This window comes from Callorhinus ursinus, unplaced genomic scaffold, assembly GCF_003265705.2.
Source record: "Callorhinus ursinus isolate GAN/ISIS: 27379988/994484 unplaced genomic scaffold, GSC_fseal_2.0 scaffold26, whole genome shotgun sequence".
In the NCBI taxonomy this organism is placed as follows: Eukaryota; Metazoa; Chordata; class Mammalia; order Carnivora; family Otariidae; genus Callorhinus; species Callorhinus ursinus.
The window spans coordinates 9,704,426-9,730,956 of record NW_027397088.1 but is presented as its reverse complement, the minus strand read 5'-3'; the positions used below and the strand labels follow the sequence as shown (position 1 = coordinate 9,730,956).

The following is a 26,531-nucleotide window of genomic DNA, read 5'->3' as shown; positions in this document are numbered from 1 at the left end:
TTTGAGTTTCCCACCATGCTTTATCTTTTCCAGGGAGTAATGGGCACCTATCAAGTATGTCTGCCAATCTACTTCTTCTGCAACTATCAACTGGGGTATTGAACACATTTTAATAACAACTTTTATTTTTCCGAATCTGATCCAAGCAGATACTTTTATTATGACTTATTTGAATCTTACAGCCAGCTCTTATAGCTCTTCAACCTCAGGCTTTAGATCCAGGGAAAGGTGACTTTTTATGCTCATGCTTATGTTTTTCTCTCTGGTTGTCATTCTACTTGGATATAATTTTCTAACTCAACCTGGTGAAGGAGAGTCCTTGTGCCCCAGATCCCACTTCATCTTCAGGGCAGTTTTGGGATTAACTTGAGCTGCTAAAGGTACAAAGGTTAATCTAATTTAGGGAAATGGTTCTTTTTTTCTTCCTAACTAAAATTCCAGTCATGCAGTTTAATAAAAAGAGTCAGAGCAGCAAGAAATGGTGTTGCCATGCATATAGCAGTAGTGTCTAAGCCGGCAAATTCTAGTGAATTCCCAGCTGACACACAGGGTAAAGAAATGAAAAAATCTGCTTCAAAATGTTTCCTCAATTAGAACATGCCAAAGATGCAATTGTCACTCATATACTGAAAAATCCAAAATCTACAATATAACACAGGCTATTATTTTGAGTTCTGTACACCCTCTTACCAAGAATTACAGAACTACTACATGAAAGTGAAAAAAAGAACAAACATTTTTTCCCATAACATTTTTCATTTGATCCTAAATGTCCAACAGTTTACTGCATGGAGATCTTGGGCTTTGAAGCCAGATCTTCTTTTCGGGTCCACCTCATGAAAATCGAGGAAGTTACTTAATCTCTCTGACTTCTGGTTCCTCATCAGGAAAATTGGTGGTGGTATGTATGGGGGGGATAAATACTGGAGGTCGGGAATAACACCTAACTCACAGGGTTACAATGTGAGCTAATCAAACAGTATGTGTGTCTAGCCCAATAGTGGCTTTACAGTAAATCTGAATTCTTTTTTTTTCTTTTCTTTTTCCTAAATGAGCTTTTTGAGGTGTTTATTTACTTCTTTAGCCATTGTCAATTACTATTTACTGCAAAAGGATGTTTCCCCGATTGATAATCAATGCATTAATTTTCAAAACAAGCACAAACCCCTTTAAACATTAGAACGGAAAACACTTGGGGAATATTCCTCATTCTTATTCAAGATATTTGTTCTAAGAATGATTGGAATAGAGACTCTTATTAATTATTTACCCTGTGTAATGTGGTTATTAGAAATGCCATTTTTGTTTCCTTTTTAGGTACAGTTAGGTGACATGGCATTTTTAAAAATTCGGATTTTTCAACTATAATATTTTTGTGAGAAATACCAGAAAAAGAAATACCACTATATAAGATATTGTATCTATATTATACAAAAATTTAGAGCAGAAAAGCTAAGAAATGTTTGCGGTGGGGGCCAGGCAAATTGGAAGAGCATTATTTTACTGAATTTGTTCCACCTTTTTAACATTTTCATGAATTATTTGTGCAAAAGACAGAAAGTACCTTGTCTTCTCTAATTATTGCACAATCAGCTCTCTATAGGATTGACCTCCTAGCAAAAATAGAATTCGAATAAACTGTAGGGAATACTATTTTATGTCACCCTTCTGTGAAATTGGATTCTGAGTATGTTCTTCCACATTTTACATCAATTTATATATTTAACATTAGACAATCTTATTCACATTGCACAGGTAGGAATATTCCATTCTATTCAGTCACTACCTGTTGTTACATAAATAACAAAACCTTGCCTCTATGTAGGGGATATAAAGTAAACAAAAAAAGGAGTGGTTGGGCCATCGTACTATTGCTTTGGGTTCCTGTTTCAAAGGGCCAAGATATCTATTCCCATTGGCTTCAAAGTCAATCACAAGCAATCATTTAAGGGCATGATTAGAGAAAATGCGCCTTCCAATATATGAAAGGATGAAATGGTAGTACCCTGAAATAAGTAGTTTTCAAGTGGAAGTAGGAATACTCACATTCCAGTATGGAAGCTGTGAGAGAGTAAGAGTACAGTTCTCTCTCTCTCTGAGGGTCATGTTCTATTTAGAATCTACGATAGGAACAGGAAAAAAAAATTACACTTAGACATTTTTCACTTAATTCTTGGCCCATTTCATTATCTTTAATCACATTGCCTAGGTACGTACACCATGATCTTTCTGAGATGCTATTACCTTCTAGGCAAGGTGTTTCCTTCTGGGTTTTTTTTTTTTTTTTTTTTTTTGCTTCCTTGATTCCTGGATGCTTTTCTTGAAATCTGATAATTGCTAACATGAGCTTAAGAGGAAGGAAATTGGCCTTATCTGGTTCCAGAGACTGACTAGGCTCCCTTTTTGATTCTCTAAAACTTAAATCCATTTGGCAGGTTATTGTATTGATTCTTAGAGGGTCGTTTCAAGGTAAGGATTACTAATTCTTTTACAGATACATCAAAGAGGGCAGAAGAACAACTATAAATTTTTTATTATGTTCACTTAGCCAACATATTTCATCATTTCATCATTAGTTTTTTTTTATTAACATATAATGTGTTATTTGTTTCAGGGGTGCAGGTCTGTGATTCATCAGTCTTACACAATTCACAGCACTCACCATAGCACATACCCTCCCTAATGTCCATCAACCAGCCACCCCATAATTGGACACCATTAGTTTTTGATGTGGTGTTCAACAATTCATTAGTTGGGTATAATACCCAGTGCTCATCACCACATGTACTCTCTTTAATACCCATCACCCAGTTACTCCATCCCCCCCCCCTTCTATAACCCTCAGTTTGTTTCCTGGAGTCCAGAGTCTCTCATGGTTTGTCTCCCTCTCCGATTTCTTCCCATTCAGTTTTCCCTCCCTTCCCCTGTGGTCCTCCGTGCTATCGCTTATGTTCCACATATGAGTGAAACCATACAATAATTGTCTTCCTCTGCTTGACTTACTTCACTTAGCATAATCCCCTCCAGTTCCATCCATGTTGATGCAAATGGTGGGTATTCATCCTTTCTGAAGGCTGAGTAATATTCCACTGTATATATGAACCACATCTTCCTTTTACTATATTTGTTTGGTTGTAGCAGTTGAACAGTAAAACAGAAAGATATTCCTGTCTCCTGAAATTTCAAATTAGTCAATTTCTTTACTAGTCCTGCAATTTTGTCTTTTCCATTTCTTATATAAATGTTACTGTCTCTTTTAAGAAGCAGCATAAAACATACATAAGATAGTATAAATGTCACAGCTCAATTAGTTACACCATTTTACAAGAACTAAATCAATTTCATTAGATTATGGGGAAGGAAAAGCATTCTTACTTCTGCCTGAAATTGTTAAACAGCATGCATTTATAATCTTTGGCCTGTAACTGAAGAATATAGTTTTAATTTGCATTTAAATAAAGCAAATTTCCCATTGCAAAGAATTTTCTTTTATTAGTTGCCATAAACAAGATGGCATTAAAGAGCATAGCCTGCTTAAAGTGGGATGGGATGATAAATCAGAGGGATAAACAAGGCAATATCATGAAGAAAAGGAAAACCACCCTGCATATACTTAAATAGTTAACATTCTGAATTCTTGCTATCAATTAAAGAAATGTTCATCCCTGAGGGATTTCTACTTACCAAAACTATGCTTTTAGATGAGACGTAATACTGCCCTAATTAATACTTAATTTATTTGCTGTTAATAAATACCTAGTCTCCTATGCTATTTTTATTTTATTTTCATACTAATTAAGTATATGCTAACTATCTAGTCTATAACTATTTTCTTAAATTTTATCCAGGTATATTAATCTATACAACCCAGAAAAACACCAATGGGAAAAACATGGCAGATGCTATTGTCAATGTTTTACCCATAAGGCAAGCAAGTGACTATGTTTTGCTTAAGTTCATGGAGTTAACTCAAGGAAGACTCAAGGACTAGTAGTTCATGTATAGTGCTATTCCCCATACAACAAGGGTGACCACTCCTCAATTACAGGCAACTTTAATTCATTTGTTTATTCTTTCACTCATATTTATTTTCTACTATTTTTAGGAATAGTTATCTCCTATTTCTGTTACAGATGATCTCCTTTCCATTTGGATTTTTCTAGACTTCTGAGAGAAAGGTTTTGAGAATATTTTTGCTCTTCACATAGTTGTATAGGCGAACTTACCCCAGAAGCCAACAGGAAGTAAATTGACTTAGTGCTGATTATTCACTGTTTATGAAACAAAAAATTCCACTATTTAGTTTTGTACTGTGGGGTTTTCTACATTTTCAGAGTAATACAAGTTTTAATACAGGTTTCCATAACCAAAGACCTCCAAAGGGAAAGAATCACTAAAAAATGTTCAGAAGATATTTTTTACATCAAAAAACCATCTGCAAAATAAAGATGTCATATTAGCTACTTTTCCTTCAAATAATCAAAAGTATAGTATACCACTCATTTTTCTAAATTCAGGTACTTAAAAAAATTGTAACCTATTAGCCCACAGACATCATTTTTTGCTTATGATTATTATTCTCTTCCCTCCACCATTCTTTCTCTCTCTTGCCATCTCTCTCTTACTGTCTACCCTTTTCCATTTCTTTCTCTTTTTCTTTTCTGTGTTTTTTTTTAAGATTTATTTATTTTTATTTTAAGAGAGAGAGAGAGAGAGAGTGAGTATGCATGAGCAGGGGGAGGGGCAAAGGGAAAGGGCAAAAGAGAAACTCAAGCAGGCTTCCCACTGAGCCTGGAACCCAACTGGTGGTTCAACCTCAGGACCCTGAAATCATGACATGAGCTGAAATCAAGAGTTGGTTGCTCAACCAGCTGAGTCACCCAGGCACCCCATCTTTCCCTTCTGTGTTTTTTTTTTCTTACATTTTTTCAAATAATCAAAAAATACTTATTGAATAAGAAAAAATAATGTATTACTTAAAATAAGCATGTGCTTGATCAAAATGCATTTGACAATTTATTCAATAAACATGGATAGTGATGACTAAAAAGATAGCTCCTATTCTTAACTTAACCTTCGGTGAGTTAATTTAATCTTCTTAAGACTCAAATAATAAACTCACCTATCTCAAAGGACTACTGTGAGGATTTTTGAGAAAAATTTAATGGTAAGAGATTTGATGTAAGGTAACACATTGTAGTGTGGTTTTAGCATATTGTACACTCTAAATGAATTCTAGTTACTTCTGAGCATTCACTGTGTACCAGCAATGAGAATAGAAGGATGAATTAAAAATAACAACAAAATCTTGGTAGAGAAATCTGATGTTAAAAAGAATTTTGCCTGGAATTATGCAATTTTCTCATTTTCCGTCATTTATTTTTAAATGCAAGCCAAAATACTTTAAAAATGTATACTTATACATATACGTATACTTATACATAGTAGAGGGCTTTTATCTAATAGTGTTATTCAGACCACTAACTGAAATAATAATCTCATTTATCTAAGTGTTTGGATTACTGGAAATGTTCACTAAATGTTGTTATCTTTGTAATTGTTATAGCATAAATATTGTTCAGGTGAAAGGAAGTTTTGGCAAGATGAATTAATGTCAAAGTCATAAACGCATTTTCATGAAAACCATAGGCTGCAATTAACTGGTCTGATGGCCTGGACTCTGCTAATAAGGATATCTTATGTATAGTTAGTTTGATTCACCATAGCTCAGTTTGCTTTTCTGTATTGCATAATTACTGACAGTAGTCCAGATCATGGCCAGGATGCAAATGAAAATGAGACCAGAGGCTTGTCCCCTGATTAAGTTGGGTAAGCCATCTGTTAAGTCTACTGTTAAACCCAAGTGAAGTCATTTTAATTCAATGCAACACACGTCTCTTGAGAGCTTACTGTGATCCAAGCATTGTGATAAAAGCAAAGGATTCAAAAATGAATAAGCTCCACTCTTTTCACTTAGGTGTTTATGGTCAATTGGGAGACATATAGATAGATAACCAGACTGTGTTCTAGATAGTATGATAAGGACCCACGTGATATGCAGTGTAGAAAAGTATGGAAGAAGGGCACACAACTAAGCCAAGAGTGTAGGGTAGAGATATGCGTGTGTGTGGAAGCAACAGGTAGGGTAGAAGGGAAGACTTCCTAGAGAAGATGAAACTTATTAAATGGTATCTTAGAGGGTACTTTTCCTTTTTACAGAAAATAACATGACAGTGTTCATATACTAATCATTGTCAAATATCTTTGTTCTCTTCCAGCACATTTTCCCAGGATTTGAATTTTCTATATGTCATTCTTGTAAATTTTCTGAATTTCTTGGGTACCACAAGAGGCACCACCAAAAAAATCAAAAGCAAAACTTCAGATTCTAAATTGGTAGTTGTGCAAATACATAAGCGTATAATGCTCTTTGTTTTATGGTAGAATGTCTGTTAGGTAAGTCCACACACAGGAAAATATATTTGATTTTCCTGACCAGAGATCCCAGCAGCATGGCAAGGCTAACACATTTGAACAAATATACATCAATGTATACCTAGAATAGAGACTAAATTAATAAACAAAAGACACCAGCATAATATACCAGTGCCGATCCTCATGAAAAAGTGACTTCATTATAAATAAGAATTTCATATTTGTTATAATTAACTCATTTCATCATCATCTTAGTTTGGCACACATTTTTTTTTCCAGGCACTGTACAACATACAGATGATTAATTAGTTATCAGTTATGTTCTTTCCTCTCAAGGAGGCCACTGTTGGTCAGGCTAAGCATTGAATGAACAGACATGTATCCACAAAAACACAAAGGCTGTGGTATGAAAGAAATCCAGGAATCATCTCTTTCATACCCTTCCTATATTCAGAAGGGAACATTAGAGGGCATCTTGCTCCTGTAAAGAGTACCATATGTAATCTGTGCTTTCAATTTCTCCACCTTAGCTTGTTGGCCCCTGTTACTTAGTTTGCTGGCCCCTGGGTCTGACCTTGCTTGATTGTGCTCCCTTGCATAAAGGAGTCTGCTGATGTTCTATTAAGACATCTTTCACTACTAGGAAAAAACAAACCTAGACAGGGCAATATCAGGTGATTACAGTATTACAGGGCATGGACAAGTACCACATGTTGTCCAATTCTCATCTTTCAACACTGCTTGTTGACTACACACAACTACACACCTTGTCACAGGTGGTCTTCAAAATACAGACTTTAGAGAATTAGACACATTGCTTGTACTAATATCTATGTTACTACTTTTAAAGATACCTCTGTGTCTAAATGTTAGGTTGTTTGTTCATTTAACAATTCTTTTTATTTTATGTAAGTAGCTCCTGCAGGTTCCAAAAACAGATTTTGCCTCCTACATACACAGGTGTCTGTATAGTTTTTAAATCAGTTGCAGAAATTTAAAAACTGGTATACCCATGTATGGGACAGTTGGCTCAGATTAACAGGAAGAGAATTTTGGCTGAAATAGAGTAACACCTATCCTTAAAATGATCCTCAAACCTCATTGATATGAAAAGCAAATATATAATACTAGTTTCATTGATTAAGGGTAGACCATATCAAAGCAATTTCCTTCTGAGAATTGGTTTGGCATTCATTTATATGACTGATGTTTCTCACTAAAAAAAAAAAAAAAAAAAACATAAATAAGGTAGATTTTAACTGACCAAAGCTCCTAGAAATCCCAACACTTGGAATCTAGGTATTTCCAAGTGTTGAACATTTCCATCATCTCTGCTTTTGTCTGGGCAGCAGTTGTCAAAAATAATTGACTTCTCCAGAGTCACCAGTGACAAAGAAGTGCCCTCTTAGAAAATGAGAACAAAGGAAATTTGCAACCACTTGGGTGACCCGAGTAAGTGCGTGTGATGAAATGGGTAAGAAGAGCAGTCAGCGAACAAGAGAAAAGGTGTTTGATTCCTGACCTGGATGACCCTGATGTCAGGAGACCATTAAAGGAGCTTCTTCCACCAGTTTTCTTAATACCAATTATTCGAACATTTTTTATTTCTCATGACTTTTCTCTCCTTTTAATACTAGAGGGCTAAGTGACTTTTCTATAAAAACAGAAGAGATGAACAATTTTAACATGGAGACAACATTTAAAAAATAGCTTTAAAAACATATTTTTATGACTCCTTTTTAGACTTGGGCATGCTGAGTTTTGGTTTAAAAATAAAGTCATTTTTGCTGGATTAGTTAAGCCTGATATTTTTCTTGTTTGTTTACTTATTTTGACCACTTTCCTCACTAAAATGTAAGATCTGTGAGAAGAGAAACCCTGTCTGTCCTGTTTCTTGATAAACTCCAGATAGAACAGCACCTTGCTCATAGGGAGATTGTCAATAAATATTTGTTACATGGATGTGGGTGAATAAATGAATGAATTGGTTAACTAATCCTTAATCTTGAAGCATGTCCTTATTTTTCAGGTAAGGTGTTCTAAATTTCTACCCACATAATACAGAAGGCACTAATGCACTAATGCCAGATTTCCTTTCTAGAATACACTGTAAATGTTCTGTGAGACATTCTTAGTGGCGTATTACAGTTAGAATGATACTGAAAAAAGTTCTGATCATAAATAAGACTTTAGGTGGTTAAAGAGAGATAGAGATATGATTTGCATTATTTATGCACCTCAAATGCAAATGCTCTTGCCTTTAGGAGGCATCAAGAGTAATGCAAAATCATGCAAGAGCTTGGTTATTTTTTAAAAGATTATCCAGGTAATTGTAAATTAATTGTGCAAATAAAACTATTCAAAATGGCGGGGTTTTCTATTTATCACAGAGGTGGGCAAAGGCTACTTGTTAAGTTCACCTTCTCTATCCCCTGAGCTCATTTCTCACCTCTCTTTGATTTAGGTGGATAATTTCTCAGAGGGCACAACTTTTCTCTTTTCTTGGATATGGCTTGAGGCATCATGTCCTGAGTCATTCAGAATATCAATTTGTATTTCAGAAAATACATCCATGTATAGTCTGAAGAGAACTTTATAAAGGAAATTGGAAAATATAATAGACCAAATACACAGAGACTATGATTCTATGCATGGTTCTAGAGCTAATTACCAAATCAGTGGTGGATGAAATCCAAACACCATCATAACCCTCACCTCCACTTCTTCCACTTCTTCCACTTCTCCTTAACTAGGTTCTAGGGTGAGAAGAATGACCAGCTGACCAACAGTTCACAATGGGTAATGTTTTACAATGAAGCAAACTCAGGAGAAAGCCTTGGGGGATCCCATGTTGCCTAGGGAACCATCTTTAAGATAGTGAGGCTTATCAACAAATGAATGGATAAAGAAGATATGGCCCATATATACAATGGAATATTATTCAGCCAACAGAAAGGATGAATACCCACCATTTGCATTGACATGGATGGAACTGAAGATTACGCTAAGTGAAGTAAGTCAAGCAGAGAAAGACAATTATCATACGGTTTCACTCATATGTGGAACATAAGCAATGCACGGAGGACCACAGGGGAAGGGAGGGAAATCTGAAGGGGGGGAAATCAGAGAGGAAGATGAACCATGAGAGACTATGGACCCTGGGAAACAAATTAAAGGTTTCAGAGGGGAGGGCGGTGGGGGGAAGGGGTAGTAGGGTGATGGATATTAAGGAGGGCATGTGTTGTGATGAACACTGGGTGTTATGTGTAACTGATGAATCATTGAACACTACATCAAAAACTAATATTGTACTGTACAGTGGCTAACTGAACATAATAATAATTTTAAAAAAGACAGTGAAGGTTAGGATAAAAGAGGTAGTTCTTCCAAGTGGTGACTCAGGGAGAGGCAAAGAGTAGGGCCTAAGTCAGACAAATAGCAATGGGCTTCTGAACTTTGGTGGGCCTGCCTGTCAAGGCAAAACTCCCACTACTACCACCATAAGGTGTTTTTACTGTTAGAAGTAAAGGTGTTAGAAGGTGTTTTTACTGTTCATTGTCCCTAGATGTCACTTGCATGAAAATGACATGTGCAGGACCCAGAAACTGTACAGCACTATATTTTTACTCTCTACTGCTTAGAAATGGTCCTACACAGGACATCTGATGAGTCAGTTTTCCAATTCCAAACACTGACACTGCAACTTTCCTTGAAGATCCCTGCAAATTACCATGAAGGAAAGCAAAAATTCTTTAGATATTACTTTCAAATCTTATTCAGATATTTGGCTTGGTTGTTCTTTACCAGATTTCACTTCAGTATTTCTGTGTGGGGTATATAAACACAGCCATCCCTGAAGTTTCTGGCTCAGTGAATTTGGGAATGGGACTAATGGATGGTCACACATGGTTGAGAAATACTGTTTTAGGATCATGCAAAATACCACTAACCATAAATTCATTTCAGAGAAATAATGACCAATACTTTAAGAGGAGACCTAGTGTGATCGTGAACAGAAAGATCATTGCATTTACATACTGAACTTATAATAATATTGTTCCTCAATAATCCCTACCATATATTGAGTACCCACTAAGTGTTAATGACCAAGACTAATCATAAACATGTAATCTCTTTTAAATGCTATTTTGGTGAGAGGAAGGAGTATTATCTCCATGCCATATAGGAAGAGGTTAAATGACTTGGCCAGGGGAAAAAATCTAGCAAGTGATGAAAATAGATTCAAGAGCAAGTTTAACTGCACCTAAAACACACACTCTTTTCTCAACCACACATTCTCCCAGTGTCTTTTTTTGCAGAGAGGAACAAAGTCAGCATAGAACAATGTCATACCAAGGACATCCCCAAGCCATGAACATAAGCTCTGGTTAAGAGACAAGTGATACATTAATTAGTAGGTATATGTACAGTCACCATATTTTCTCAACCAATAATTGGGCCACATTTACTGAAAATAGGACAGAATATTTTATTTTATTAATTTTCTTTTATTTTTATGGAAGAATCTTTATTATGAAAAAGAGGTGTTAGTTAGGGAAGTCCCATGCTGGTTTCTTTCTAATAAAATGACAAAGCAGATTTCTTAAATAAGTCACCAAGGGCAGAAATCACTACTGAATAGTGCTACCCTTCCTTGCACACCCACAGTGCCCTGTGCTGAGTATAAATAGGTACCCGTGGGGGCTCAGGGTCTTTGGGCCTGGAAATCTCTCCCATCCCTTCTTTCAGAGCTCTGGCGGGGGGAGCAGGAGCAGGAACTGGGTTCCCTAGAGTCTGGGCACTGGCAACATAGGGGATGATTCCTGAAAGATCCCACTCCCGGGTACACAGTTCAGAGGTCCCCAAAACCTTCTGGTGCCTGGGCTTCAGCAACAATGCTGAAGTGGGGGATGAATTTCCAAGCCCAAAAGGGGAATAGAGTGAACACTTTCCTCCCAAGTCACTCTCAGGCTAGGTCAGGTGGTCACTGGCAGGACCAGATGTGGCTGAAGCAGGAGAGCAGTGTCCCCGAGCAGCCTCCACCTGGGCCCTTGTTAGCAGTGGTCCAAGGGCATTGCCGACTCTGGGGCTTCCTCAGGAACTTGCAGGGATGCACAGATTCTGATGTGATGGCATGGTGGCCAGATGTGGCTTGTGTCCAGCAATACAGAGCTCCCTTCCGGTCCCTCACTGTTTCAAAGCAGGGCAAGTGGGGAACACCATAGTCTTCCCTCCAAAATGAGGAGCTGGAAGGTAGCTCCAGTTGCTTGGGAGCCTGGTATACTCAGTTAATGATGGGGTCAGTGAGGTCAGCAGCTCTGGTTCCAGGCAGGTAAGGCTTGCACACTTTCCACTCTGCTGGATCCATCAGCTCTGTGGGGTTTTCCAGAAAAGAGTCCCTTCTTGCACATGTTCATGCATGGGGAAGAGGAGGGAGAAGAAGAACCCCAGAAAGGCGTTTGGGAGGAGGACATTACCTGAAGGCACTCTCCTCAGTCACAAATGAAAGCAACAGTCACATCCCTGTTCTCTTCAGTCACAATGGCTTCAGCCGGTTCTTGCGACAGCTTCTGGAGATGCTGAATTCCAGGTCCCACAGGCTCTAGGTCATTGTCAGACTCACTGGGGGAGAAGAGGGGCTCTGTCAGGGAGTAGGGGCTCTGGAAGTCAGTCTCCTTCTTGGAGGGAGGTTGTAGCGGGTATGCACATGGGTCCATCTGGACAGAAAGTCCGTGATACTCCCTCATCCACGGGTCCAGGGTTGAGGGGGCAAGGGCAGCTCCGGACAGGTGAGTGCTCTTCTGGGTCAGGCTGTGAACGGGGGTCTATTGCCCTTCTGTGCCCCTCTCCTCCTCCTCCTGGCTCTCACCTGGGCTGTCACCAGCCATTTGGTTCCACTTTAGCAGGACTCCTGGATTCTCTGGGGCATGCCACCAAGGCATTCTTAGCTGAGGGAATCACAGCCTGGAGGCCCTGGCCCCAGGGTTTCCAAGCATTTCTAGGGGGCTCCTGCCCAGAAGCTGAAGGTGACTGCTCTCAAGGGGTAGCCTTCCCTGGAATTGACTGCACAGGGAGACTGGGGCCCAAATGGAGGTCTCCAGATGGCTGGCCTCATTCTCCTCCAGGTTTTTCTGGCCCTGGAATGATCTCTGGCATATGGAGGCTCCCACTCCCAGCCACCAAGAAGTCTTCTGCCTGGTCAAGACTCTATTCAGCCTACCAGAGCCAACAGCCCCCAGCTACCCAGCGTAGCCACTCAGAGCTCACCCCACCCAGGACACAATATTTTATATCAGACAATTGTGAATGTTCTAGGGCACACAGTCAGCATACATAAGTATATGACAAATAGAACATGGGAGGAAGAGTCCCCAATAGAAGGGAGATCAGTAGATAAAGAGAACATTCTAAGCTGATGGATTATGGGATAGATGGAAGGCCGGTTGACTTGAACTATTTTACAATCTCCCAGTATTTTCTAGCTAGGCCTAAAACCAGAACAGAATGCAATGTTTTTCTTCTAAGTCCTTAAATTTTTTTTCACATCGAATTCTCTGAGAACATTTAATTTAAATATCTTGAGTTTATATGGTTTGAAAATCTAAACAAAACAAGGAATGCTATGCTGAAATTGTATTGCTTTAAAATGAGGTGAAATGCGTTTTATACAAAACAAAGCTGATTGAAAACAACATAAGAATGCAATTTTCTACGAAGTCGTCTAAGGTATGAAGTGATATGGAAAATGGATAAAATATAACCTTATTCTGTTTATCAATATATAATTATGAAGTAATTTACAATAATGCAGTTATTGATTTAACTTCACCCATATGCCTTCGGAGGATATTTATACTTTAGGAATGAAATTTAACTAAGTTATTGGGTGAAAATTGCCACTGAGCCATCCTAATTAGAAAACAGATGCTGATGTGCAGATCATGTTTTATCCTGGCCCTCCTCTGATCCCAATATAGTTGCCTTCTTAATAGATGGATGTTGCTGTGGCTTATCAATTGGGAATAGCTCATATCAGTTCTATTGAGGTGACCCTCATACTTCTGCACATGGTAAATAAGAAAACATTCTATATTTCCCCTGAATTCTTCTGGTATCTCACAAAATCCAAGAGTAACAGTTAACAGCTAGACTGCTAAGTTGGAAATGGTGGAGATATATGTGTGGGCTTGTCTCATCAGTGGATTCACAACCAACTCAATATTTGTAAATGAAAAAAACAAAAATAAAGAAGGGAGGAAGGGAAGAAGGAAAAAGGGGGGGGAAAGAAGAAAAGGAAGAAGGAAGGAACAAAGGATTAGAGGAAAGGAAGCGAGAAGAGAAGAAACAAAGAAAACCTATTTGTATTTCAAAGAAAAGAAAACACATGGTCTGACAAATGTAATCATATCTCACTTTGAATAATAATAATCAAGTAAAGACAATATATAGTATTTATTGGGCTATTACTAAGTGCAAGGACCTCCCTACTATGTGCTAATTTACTTAACATTTGAGGGAGGTATTATTATCCCCCTTTTGCAGATGAGATGACCTAGACTCAGAAGGATTAAGAGCATAAAGGCAGGATCTGAACCCCGGCAGTCTGGCTGTAGATTCTGTTCCCCTAATCATCAAGCATTAGTACCTCAGTATACTTTAAGTTTAGTTGGAAACAAAAATATAGATGGAAATAAAACTGGAAGGACAAGTTAGAAATTTGAGTGCAAATTACTCCAGAAGTTTAAGGATAGTTGGCAAAAAGAACTTGAGATTACAGCCCTAATGTTCCATGTACCCTATGTCTTCAATATGTAAATATGTCATCAGGTACCCAGCAGAAATCAGGCATAATGATTGATCTGGTGTGTAGAGATGTACCTATTGTGAAATAACCAAAATATTTTCTCTTTACAAATTGTGAACAATGATGAATTAGGGAGTTAACTTTACAGTCCATGTAACAGATTCCAACAAGCAAGCTAAAATTTAGGCTCATAAATGTAATAACTCAAATTAGAACAATAACTTAAATGAATCCATAGAGTGCCAAACCAAACTTTAGTGCCAGGAGTATCAATTCCAAAGTGAAAACGTCCAGTCAAGCATCGTTCTGAATTTAATTTTGTTATTGCCCTAAAATTATGTGGTCACATTTTTGTTGTATCTGGGAAAGTCAGGTTTATAAGATCAGATCAAATTGGTGGGACACAAGAATTACCTTATGCTCTCAACCATTAAGAATATAGTCAGAATGGAAGAGGAATAACAGTTGTTCTGATTAGTCAATGCACGGGCTTTAAAATCAGATGACTCAGCTATTCAACTTGCTAAATAAGAGACTTTGGACACATAACACAGCCTTGCTAAGTCTTAGGCCATTTAGATGTAAAATGGGATACCATAATAACATTGTACAAGATTATATGAGAAATAAATAAGATTTTTCATTTGAAAGCAAATTTTCAGGTGCTTGACACCTAGGTACTGGGGGTATATTGTGCTTCTTTAGTTTCCCCTTAAAGCTTATGGTCAGAGAGTTATAGCTTCTCCTTAAACGATCCTTGATGACAAATGACAGTGAAGACATCCATCTTGTTGCATCATTAAAATTGTAGACTGTTACGAGGTACAAAAATGTTAGATGCTGTCTAACATAATTATACAACCAATGCAAATGTGAAACTATAACTATTCTCATCTTCAAAATCATCAGGGGTAGGAATCCGCTCCAATTCCTATTGTCCCAAATACTTCCTTAAGGTCTCTGTGAGTTTTTCCAAGTTGTCCCCTCTAGCAATAGGTAATAGGCCTATATTATCTTCCTTATGATAGTCTTTCTACAGTTGTGAAGATTGCTGTTGGTGTTTCTGGAAAGATTTCTTTTCAGACACAGAGGCAGTCTTCTTCTTTGGGCAGTACATTTTACTCCCAGTATTATTGTTATCTAAATAGTTTTTCAGTAGTTATAAAATGGATTAAATTGAGTTTACTAACCAACTAATAATTTTTATTTTTGTGCAAGTCTGCCCTAAACCATGTTTGATTCAATTTAAAACTCCAAAATAAACAAAACACAGCATTTCATATATATCTCAATTACACTGTATCTTATTTTTTATGGTTTTTGTTGCCTATGACAATTTTGATTTTATATTCTATCATCCATTAAATATTTAAGTCTTTTTATTATCTGTGAATTCAATATCATAATCTGGAAGGATCAATTGTAAAGATAACTGTGGCCCTTTAACTTCATAGTCTTGGTTGAAAGGTTCAGTAGACTTAGGTCATTGTCAGATTTGATCATGGTCATGGGTGACAGGCCAACAATACCTCCAAGTACTACCATCAGGTGTGAGGAATAGTTCCCAAGCATCAGAAACAGAATGACAGTTAATACCTCAGATCAAACTTGCATAATAATCAGTCAGACTAACAAAATCTAGGGAATGTAAGCCAATGAAGAGTAAATTAAAGGGTACTGAGGGATCAATTAATTGTGTTTTCAACCTTGAACCTACAAATTATGGACATGATAGCAGAAAATGCAATCTGAGTCTTATCTCCAGGAATTCCATCAGATTTCTCATTGTGAAGATAAAAAACAAAACAAACAAACAAACAAAATACAACGTTGTGGAATTTCAGCAGGAGAGGGGAAAAGTAACCATTTTGAAATACATCCCAGGGAAAAGTATCCATCACATCAATAAGTTAAAGGAAAAAAAAAATCACATGATCATATCAACAGATGCAAGAAAAGCATTTGACAAAATCCAATATCCATTCATGATAAAACCTTCAGTAAACTAGGAATACACAGGACTGCGAACTTGATAAAGAAAATCTACAAAAACACTTACAGATAATATCATACTTAATGGTTAGAAACTAGAAGCTTTCTCCCTAAGATCAGGAATAAGACAAGGATGTTGCCTCTCATCACTCTTACTCAACACTGCATGAGAATTTCTAGCTACCACAATAACACAAGAAAATGAAATAAAAATATACATATTGGGAAGAAAGATATAAAACTGTCTATGTTTACATATGGCATGATTTCCTATGTAGAAAATGCCAAAGATACAAGAAAAAAAAAAAACCTTCCTAAAATACATAAGCAATTTTAGCAAGATTTGCATCATGTAACATTAGTATAAAAAGCCGATCAATAGATTTTCTAGATACCAACAAGGAACAGTTGGAGACTTTGAAATTAAAGGTACAATACTATTTACTTTAAAACCAGAAAATTAAATACTTTGGAATAAATTTAACAAAATATATACCAGATCTATATGAGGATGACCACAAAATTCTGATGAAAAAAATCAAAGAAGATCTCAATAATTATGGAAGTATTTTATGTTCATAGATAAGAAGATCCAATATTAAAATATTGGTTCCTCCCAACTTGATCAATAGAATCAATGCAATCCCAATAAAATATCCAGTTAGTTATTTTGGAGGTATGAACAAATGATTTTAAAGTTTGTATGGAAAGAAAAAACAGAAGAGTCAACACAATTCTGGAGATGAAATCAGAGGACTGACATTACCTGTCTTTAAAATTCACTGTTGGGTTATAGTAATCAAACAAACAAACAAAAAATACAAGCAAAACAAAACAAACTACAAAAACAGACAAACGAATAAATGGACCAAAGTGGAAAGCCCAGGAATAAGCCCACACAAATACAGTCAACAGACTTTTGATAAAGGAGAAATGGTAATTCAAAGGAGAAAGGATAAACTTTTCAACAAATGGTGCTGAAACAACTGGACATCCACATATAAAAATATAATGATAATATGGACACAGATCTTACATCAAAATGGATCATACGCTTAAATGTAAAATGCAATACTAAAATTTCTAGAAGGTGTCACAGGATGAAATCTAAGTTACCTTAGAATTGTTGATGCAATTTTTTTAATTTTTATTGTTATGTTAATCACCATATATTACATCATTTGTTTTCGATGTAGTGTTCCATGATTCATTATTTGTTCATAACACCCAGTGCTCCATGCAGAATGTGCCCTCTTTAATACCCATCACCAGGCTAACCCATCCCCCTACCCTCCTCCCCTCTAGAACCCTCAGTTTGTTTTTCAGAGTCCATCATCTCTCATGGTTCGTGTCCCCCTCTGATGCAATTTTAGATGCAATACCAAAATCAGAATTTATGAAAGAAAAGTTGGTAAGTTGAACTTCATTAAAACAAAAACCTTATGCTCTACAAATATCACTGTTAGAAAAAGAAAACATAAGACAAAAAAGGGAGCAATATTTGCAAAACACATATTTGATAGAAGACTTGTATCCAAAAAAAAAAAAACCTTGTATCCAAAATATATAGAGTTCTTAAAACTTAACAACAGTGAAACAGATGATCCAATTAAAAAATGAGCAAAAGATTTGAGCAGATGTCTTACCGAAGAAGAAATACTTCAGGTAAGCATATGAAAAGATGCTCAATATTATATGTCATTCAGGATTTGCCAATTCAAATTGGCATACATACTACTACATATCTATTGGAACTGCTAAAGTCCAAAACACTGATAATAAAAAACTGCTACCAAAGATGCGGAATAATAGGAACACTTATTCATTGCCGAAAAGAAAAAAAATGGTATGGAAACTTTGAGGACTGTCTGGCTGTTTCTTACAAAGCTAAACACTGTTTGTTTATTTTTTTCATTAAGTTTCTTTTCTTTTTTTTTTTGACACAAAGAGAGAAAGAGACAGCTAGAGAGGGAACACAAGCAGGGGGAGTGGGAGAGGGAGAAGCAGGCTCCCTGCTGAGGAAGGAGCCCCATGTGGGGGCTTGATCCCAGGCCCCTGGGATCATGACCTGAGCCGAAGGCAGACGTTTAATGACTGAGCCACTCAGGCTCCCCAAAGCTAAACACTCTCTTAACATATAATTCAGCATTGTGTTATTAGGTAATTACCCAAATGAGTTGAAAACTTAGGTCCAACACAAAACCTACACATGAACGTTCATAGAAACTTTATTCCTAATTGCCAAAATTGGAAGCCACCAAGATGGCTCTCCATCTTTCAACAGGCTGATGGATATAACAAACTGTGGCACATTCATACACTGAAATATTATTCTGCAATGAAAGGAAATGAGCCATCAAGACACAGAAAGACATAGAGGAAAATTACTTGCATACTGCTAAGTGAAACAAGCTAGTCTGAAAAGGCTGTACAGTGCCTGATGCCACCTACATGACATTTTGGAAAAGGCAAAACCATGGAGACAAGAAACAGATCAGTCATTGTCAGGGACTCAGAAGGAGGAAGGCAGGAATGAATAGGCGGAGCACAGAATTTTTAGAGCCATGAAACTATTCTGCATGATACTGTGATGGTGGATACATGACATTATGCATTGTCAAAACCTACAAAATTATGCAACACAAAGAATAAATCCCAATGTAATCTATGGACTATAGTTAATAATAATATATCAATGTTGGTTCATCAGTTGTAACAAATAGACCACATGAATGTAATAATATGGGAAATGGTGCAGGGGAGAGGGGTTCTACAGGAACTCTCTGTACAATCTGTGCAGATTTTTTTTGAAATCTAAAACTATTCTAAACAATAAAATCTATTTCCCAGTCATGGCGTAGATGCAACCCATAGAACTTGATTGTGGGCAAGGTGGTGAAGAAAAGTCTTGGGATTGAATTCAGTTTTGCCTATCACTAGCTGTGTGGCTTTCAGCAAGTTGCTTAATATTTCTGAAACTGTTTCATTGTTGGTAGATTAAGAAGAGCACTATCTTTAGTATAAGGTTATTGTTATGTTTACTGTTAAATAAAATAGCATGTGCACATCAGTAACTGCCATATAATAAGTGTATGATAGTAGCTACAATTTGGATCCTAAAGGACTTTAGAGATTTTGAAGATAGAACAGTAAAGCTTAGAGGCATCACTTGTGAATATCATAAAATAATGTCATTTGCAGATCACTTGCTGTGTTGTTAGGGAGTACTGTATTAGGCATTTGTGGAAATAAAGCAAAAAGAAAAAAAATCATGTTTTTTTCCTCCAATTAAGACTAATTTTATAAAGTGATGATTTAAAAACAGACAGAAGAATTTTATCTATACTGTTTCCTGTGCTCTCCATGATTTTTCTCATCTTACTCCCCCCCTGCAACAGTTAAGGAAAGAAAGGATGACAGAACTGACTAAGCAAAGGGCTCCTTTAAAATACTTTTATGAGATAGTTTAAGCCCTTGCCCAGGGAAAGACCTCAAGTTGCTTCTTTTCAACTTTACTCAAATAGGGGAGGTGAGGGGAGACTGTCATGTCTACACCTACCAGCTGTTCTAAGGTTCTGTCCTGCACTTTATGAAATTATATGTATCTTGAGACATAGAAAGGATTATTTAATGGAGTAATTTAAGATAGTGAGTTTCACATCTATTTTATGGAGTACATGTTGATCACCAAGCCATTCTACAAACTATGATGAGTCTGAATAGAGACAGGTCTTGGCAAACTGATTCTTTTACCATGTTAACTACCATCCCACAATGTGAATAAATAATATAGATTATTTTACATCAAAAGTCATCCATGTTCATGGGCAAAAATGTCACTAACTACTTATCTCTAGGGGCTATACTTGTAGGTAAACTAGAGGACTTTGTGATAGCAAATGGGCCTTGCTCATTCTCATCTTTCTGGTTTCTGCTGAAATGTAATGTCGTGGAGAGTGCCACTTAAACTCAACCTCCCTTTCTCCACTCCCCTGTACCAGTCCGATATTTTCTGTCACTCTCCTTTACCAGTTTCCATCATTTATACTTATCAAAATCTACAGTTACACATTTATCTGCTCATTTCATTTTTTTTATTTTATTATGTTATGTTAGTCACCATACATCATTAGTTTTTGATGTAGTGATCCACGATCCATTGTTTTCATATAATGTCCTGCATGCTATTTCTTATGTTCATTGCTTTCTTACATGAAATTTCAAACTCTCTGAGAGTGAGGACTGTGTTTATTTTATTCACCAAATCATTCCATGTTCCCTGATGTGGAGCAGCACTCCAAAGTATCTACTGATTGATTAATTTAAGGAACAAATGAACTTGCAATGGTGCCATGCCTGGTGTTCTCCATGGTAGAGAACATATACATCTCTCACGTTAGGGATCAAACAACTCAAATTATTAACTTCCCACTTATTCTAAGAAGCTGGTAGTCATTTCCTCTGTCTTCAATTTGTTTGACCAGTTTTTTTAAATTCACGAGTTACTGTTGGCTAGAACACAATGAAGATCAGAATAAAGTCATCTCACATATATTGGGGAAAACAAAACTTGGATGTAAATATAAACAAAAATTATTGACAATTCAGGATATTCTTTTCCTTGAATATTTCAATAATCAAATCTATAATAAAATGAAGCTAAGATTATTTACCTATTAGGATCCATTTAGCCAACAAATGTTGTGGCACAGATAAGTTAGTATAATAAAATATAATACAGCCTGATGTAAAGGTTAGAGTGGTTGATATATGAATGTGACAAGACACCATTATTGGAAATTGAGTTTCTTAAAATTAAAACAAAAAGGTTTGGGATATTAGTAATATTTGTAGTCAATAGTAAGCAGATAAAAATTTCATAATGACATATTAGTCAAGAATTTTCTTTTTCTAAATGACCAATGCATCGTGTAGTAAAAAAGTATTTTTTATGATTAACTGTTGCAAGAACATTTTATCTGAAATCATTTGCTATTATTTAATATAGAAACCCCTCTGATACTATAAGGGAAACCTGACAATGGTGGAGGGTTTTGAAAGATTATTTTTAATATTTGGCATAATAGTCTGTAATGGTTCCTATGGCTCTGATAACTCAAAAATTGAATAAAAAAGCAAAAGTAAAGTTGAATCCTGTCATTTTGCCTTAATAACAATTAACATTTATGGAGTGCTTTTTATCTGTGATTTGGTTTATCTTTCAAAATTTTCCCAATTGTTTTTCAGGTCACTGAAATACCATAGTTATTATTTTGGATGAACATATCCTAACTTGTATTAAAATAAAAACTCCTGAGATAATGACAACACTTTTGGCTTTAGTACTCCACCAGGAAATGAATTTGTGGAAAGGAAAGTCATGGAGAAGGGACTCAAGAAGCAGTGTGATTGGTAGGAAACTCTGAACACAGCTCAAAGGTAGAAATCAGTGTGTTCTTCTCATGGATATTAAGGGAATAGGAGTAAATGAATTCACAATAACAGTATGGAATGAATTGGGAGAAAGACAAAAAATTTACTGATAACTAGTATTATAATAATAAACATTTCTACATAGCATGTTAACAGTTTAAATTTACTACATAGAGATCCAAGTTCAGGAATAAGACAATTTTAAGGGTTTTGTCAAACCCATTTGCTATTAGACATTACAATGATCAATAAAATATTTTGAAAATGTGTGATGGGATAGGATGTTCTAGACTTATTTCCCCCTGTTCCTCTCTTCCAAATACAACCACATACTCTAGAAATAATTCAGCATGTGATCCTAATAGGACTCTAAAAGATAAGAAGAAAGTGGACTGGCTAGGAATCTCAGGACTTAAGAAAAGACACCAAATTGAGTTCCTAGATTTTCTTTTTGCCCCCGAAATATGGCACAGTGGATTGAGGAGAGCCCTACAAGTTGGAACTGCAAAAAAGCATAGAAAACAGGCAAACAATTAAAGTCTGACCTTTCTGGCCATGTACTGGGGAAGGGACAGCCCAGTAGAGACCTAACAGGGAGGTCCACTGCTGTCTAACACCAGTGTCAGCAGGGCCTGTCCAGGAATTCATCCTTAATCTGCCCTGTAGACTCTTGGCAGAAGCATCTGTGATTGCACCACACACTGGGCAGTAGTGGGCCTGTTGGGCCACAGTGTCAGCATCAGCAGAGTACTCGCCCTGTCCCCAGGGCAGGGGGGACTCAATCTACTATAATAACAGTGACTAAGGTTGAGTGTTTCCTGAACCTAACCCAATGTCACTGGGAAGGGCAGGTGATATTTGCTAAGATCAGTCAAAAATCTCAGCAGATGGGGCACCTTGGTGGCTCAGTTGTTTAAGTCTCTGACTCTTGATTTTGGCTCAAGTCATGATCTCAGCTCAGGTCATGATCTCAGAGCCATGAGAGATCAAGCCCCACATTAGGCTCCATGCTGAACATGAAGCCTGCCTAAGATTCTCTCTCTCCCTCTCCCCATCTCCGCTCACACTCTTTCACTCTTAAAAAAAAAAAATGTCAGCAGAACCATAAGAATAAAACTGACCAGAATAACTTGGCAAAGTATCTCAAAACTAAATTGTCATCAGAACTACAGCTCATAAAATAATCCAGGACCTACATGCTAAACCTACATAGAGATACTGATGACTGAAAAAGATTTAAATAATATGAAGAGTCTCCTAATATTATATACAAAATGTCCAGGATATATGCAAAAAAAAAATCACTCATTATACTAAGAACCATGAAAAACACAACTTGAATAAGAAAAGGCAAGATATGAATCAGTTGTTGGAATTATCTGACAGTATTTTAAAGCAGCTATCATATAGATACTCAACAAATAAATTAAAATTCTTTTTAAAAAATGAAAAAAATTAGAAACACTTACCTAAGTAACAGACATTACAAAATGAACAAAATTGAAATTATATGACTGGAAAATAGAATAATTGTAATAACATCCTGGATGGGCTCAAGGTTTGAGTGGAGATGACAGTAGAGTCAGTAACATTGAGAACAAATCAACAGTTTGTTCAATATAAACAACAGAAAGAAAATAGACTAAAAAAAAATGAATGAAAATAGCAATGAAAGGAAGAGAGTCTCAAGGAATCCTGGAACAATTAAAAAAGAACTAATATTTGTATCATCAGAGTCCCCAGATAAGAGTACAAAGATTGAGGGCTGAAATGTATTTAAAGATACAGTGGCTAAAACTTCCTAAATTTAGTGAAAGACATAATACTACAGATTCAAGAAGCTAAGTCCACCCCCAAATAAGTATATAAAAAAAGCCATACCAAGATTCAACATAATTAAACCTTAACTACTTAAATTAAAAACTAAAACCAAAGAAAACATTTATATGGAAACATCAGTTCAAATAACAGTGGATTTCTCATCTGAAACCATAGAAGCCAAAATGAGGTGTCAAAATATCTTTCAAGTGATGAGAGAAAAGAATTGTCAACCCAGAATCCAATGTCTAGTGAAACTCCTTCAGAAATGCAGGGAACTGAAGACATTCTCACATGAAAGGAAACAAATGGAATTTGTCACCAGGAGATCAATTTTTAGTGAATAGCTAGAGGAAGCTCTCAAAACATAAAGAAGGTAATAACAGAAAACTAGAGCCTTCAGAAAAGACAGAAGAACAACAGAATGGGTAAAAATAGAGGTGAACATAATAGCCGAGTCTTCACCTCATGAGTTTCTTAAAACCTAGTTTTTGTTCAAAACAAAAATTATAATGCCATGGGATGCTCAATGTATATGGAGGAAATACTTAGTATGATAATATATAAAAAGTGGCAAGGACAAATTGTCATCAATGAAAGTAAGTTTTCTACAGTTTCTTCAAAGTGGTAAAACTCTGACACTAGTAGTCTAAATTATATATGCATATTGTGATATCTAAAGCAAGCAACTATGGTAAGAAAGCTCTACAAAGAGGGGTGCCTCAGTGCCTCTGTCAATTAAGTGTCTGACTCTTGATTTCAGCTCAGGTCATGATCTCAGGGTTGTGAGATAAAGTCCTGTGTTGAGTTCTGCACCAGGTGTGGGGCCTGCTTAAGACTCTCTCTCCCTCTGCCCCTCCCCCACTTGCTCTCTCTCTCTCTCTCTCTCTCTCTCTCTCTCCAAAGAGATATTCTCAAGTCATTATAATTAAATAAAAATAAAATCCTACAAAAAATCAAGTAAGATAGAAGAAAGCAAGAAAAAAGAAATAAAGGAACAAGAAGCAGAGAGAACAGGCAGAAAAGAGTCTACAAGAACAGAATTTACTTCTTATAATATCAATAATTACTTTAAATATGTATGATATGAATACACCAGTTAAAGGACAGGCATTGTTATGGATTAAAAAGGAAAAACAAAGAAAACATGTCCTGACTATTTGCTGTGTAAAAGAAACTCACTCCAAACCTAACAACATAAGTAGATTGAAAGCAAAAGAATAGAAAAAGAAATATCATGCAAATATTAATTTTAAGAAATTGCAGGAGTGGCTATATTAATATCAGACAAGGTAGATTTCAGAGCAAAGAAAACTAATGCGGACAAATTGGAAAATTGCATATTCATAAAAGAATCAATGCACCAAGAAGTTAATGGTGGTCCTAGATGTGGAGGCATCAGATGCAACAGATCTTCAAGTTACATGATGCAAAAACTGAGAGAACTTAAAGGAGAAATAGATAAATCCAGAGTTATAGTTGGAACCTCAACATCTTATTTTTAGCAACTGGTAGAAATACTAGTCAAAAATTATCAAGGACGGAAGAACTGAGCAACACCATCAGCCAACAGAGTCGAATTCACATTTATGAAACAAATGATCTGACAAAACCAGAATGCATGTTCTTTTCAAGTATCCATGGAATATTCAACCAATACAGACCATACCCTGGGTCATCAAATAAATCTTAATTAAAGAGATTAAAGTCGGGCGCCTGGGTGGCTCAGTTGGTTAAGCTACTGCCTTCGGCTCAGGTCATGATCCTGGAGTCCTGGGATCGAGTCCCACATCGGGCTCCCTGCTCGGCAGGGAGTCTGCTTCTCCCTCTGACCCTCTTCCCTCTCGTGCTCTCTATCTCTCATTCTCTCTCTCTCAAATAAATAAATAAAATCTTTTAAAAAAAGAGATTAAAGTCATACAGAAGATATCCTTAACCATAGTGGAATCAAATCAGAATCAATAGTAGGCAGATAGTAGGAAATTCTTCTAACACACTGAGACTAAGTAGCACATTACTAAGTAATACATGGGTCAAAGATGAAGTCTCTAACGTTTAAATACATAAAACTACAGGAAAATTAAAATATATTGAAATCTGTGGGATGCAGCTACAGTGCTGAGAGGAAAACAACATTAAGTGCTTTCATTAAAAAGGAAGAAAGATCTCGGGGGCACCTGGGTTGGCTCAGTCAGCTGAGCATCTGACTCTTGGTTTTGGCTCAGGTCATGATCTCAGGGTAGTGGGCTGAGCCACGTTGGGCTCCATGCTCAGTGCAGAGTCTGTTTGAGTTTCTCTCTCCCTTCTCTGCCCTTCCCACTTGTGCGTGTGCTCTCTCTCTCCTTAAAATAAATAAGTAAATCTTTATAAAAAAAATCTCAAATCAATAGCTCAAGTTCCTACCTCAAGAAACAAGAAAAAGGAGAGTAAAGCAAGCTTAAGAACAGAAATTATAAAAATGAGAGCATAAATAAATGAAAATAAAAGAGGAAAACAATAATAAAACAAAAAGCTTGTTCTTCAAAAATCTGATAAACCTCTAGGAATTGATAAAAATAACTTGATAGAACTTTATCAATAAATTGATAAAAAGAAAGAAGAGTCGAATCCCCAGTGCCAGAGATAGAGCAGGGCATATCATAACAAATCCTGCAGCCATTACAAAGGTGAGAAGAGAACACCACAAACAAATGTAGGGTCAAAAATTGGACAGCTTTGAAGAAATCGGCCAGTTTCTTGAAAAGGATACATTATCAAAACTCAGTCAAGATGAAAGAGACAACTAGAATAGTTCTAAACTACTAAAGAAGTTGAATTTGTGATTAAAAATCCCTCATAGAAAAAAAATTACAGGTTCACATGGTTTCACTGAAGATTTTTTAGAACAATTCAAAGAAGAATTAACAATTTTACACAATCACTTACATAAAATAAAAGAAGAGGGAATACTTCTTAAGTCACATTATGAAGCTAATATTACCTGATACCAAAGCCAGACAAAGACAGCAAAGCCAGCAAGAAGGAAAGGGAAGAAGGAAGGGAGGGAGGA

General features: G+C 36.4%; 1 pseudogene; it reads right to left on the bottom strand.

Moving 5' to 3' along the window:
• Nucleotides 1–11,927: 11,927 nt before the first annotated feature.
• LOC112838135 (protein PIMREG pseudogene) overlaps nucleotides 11,928–26,531 on the bottom strand; it is a 68,448-nt pseudogene continuing 53,844 nt past the window's right edge.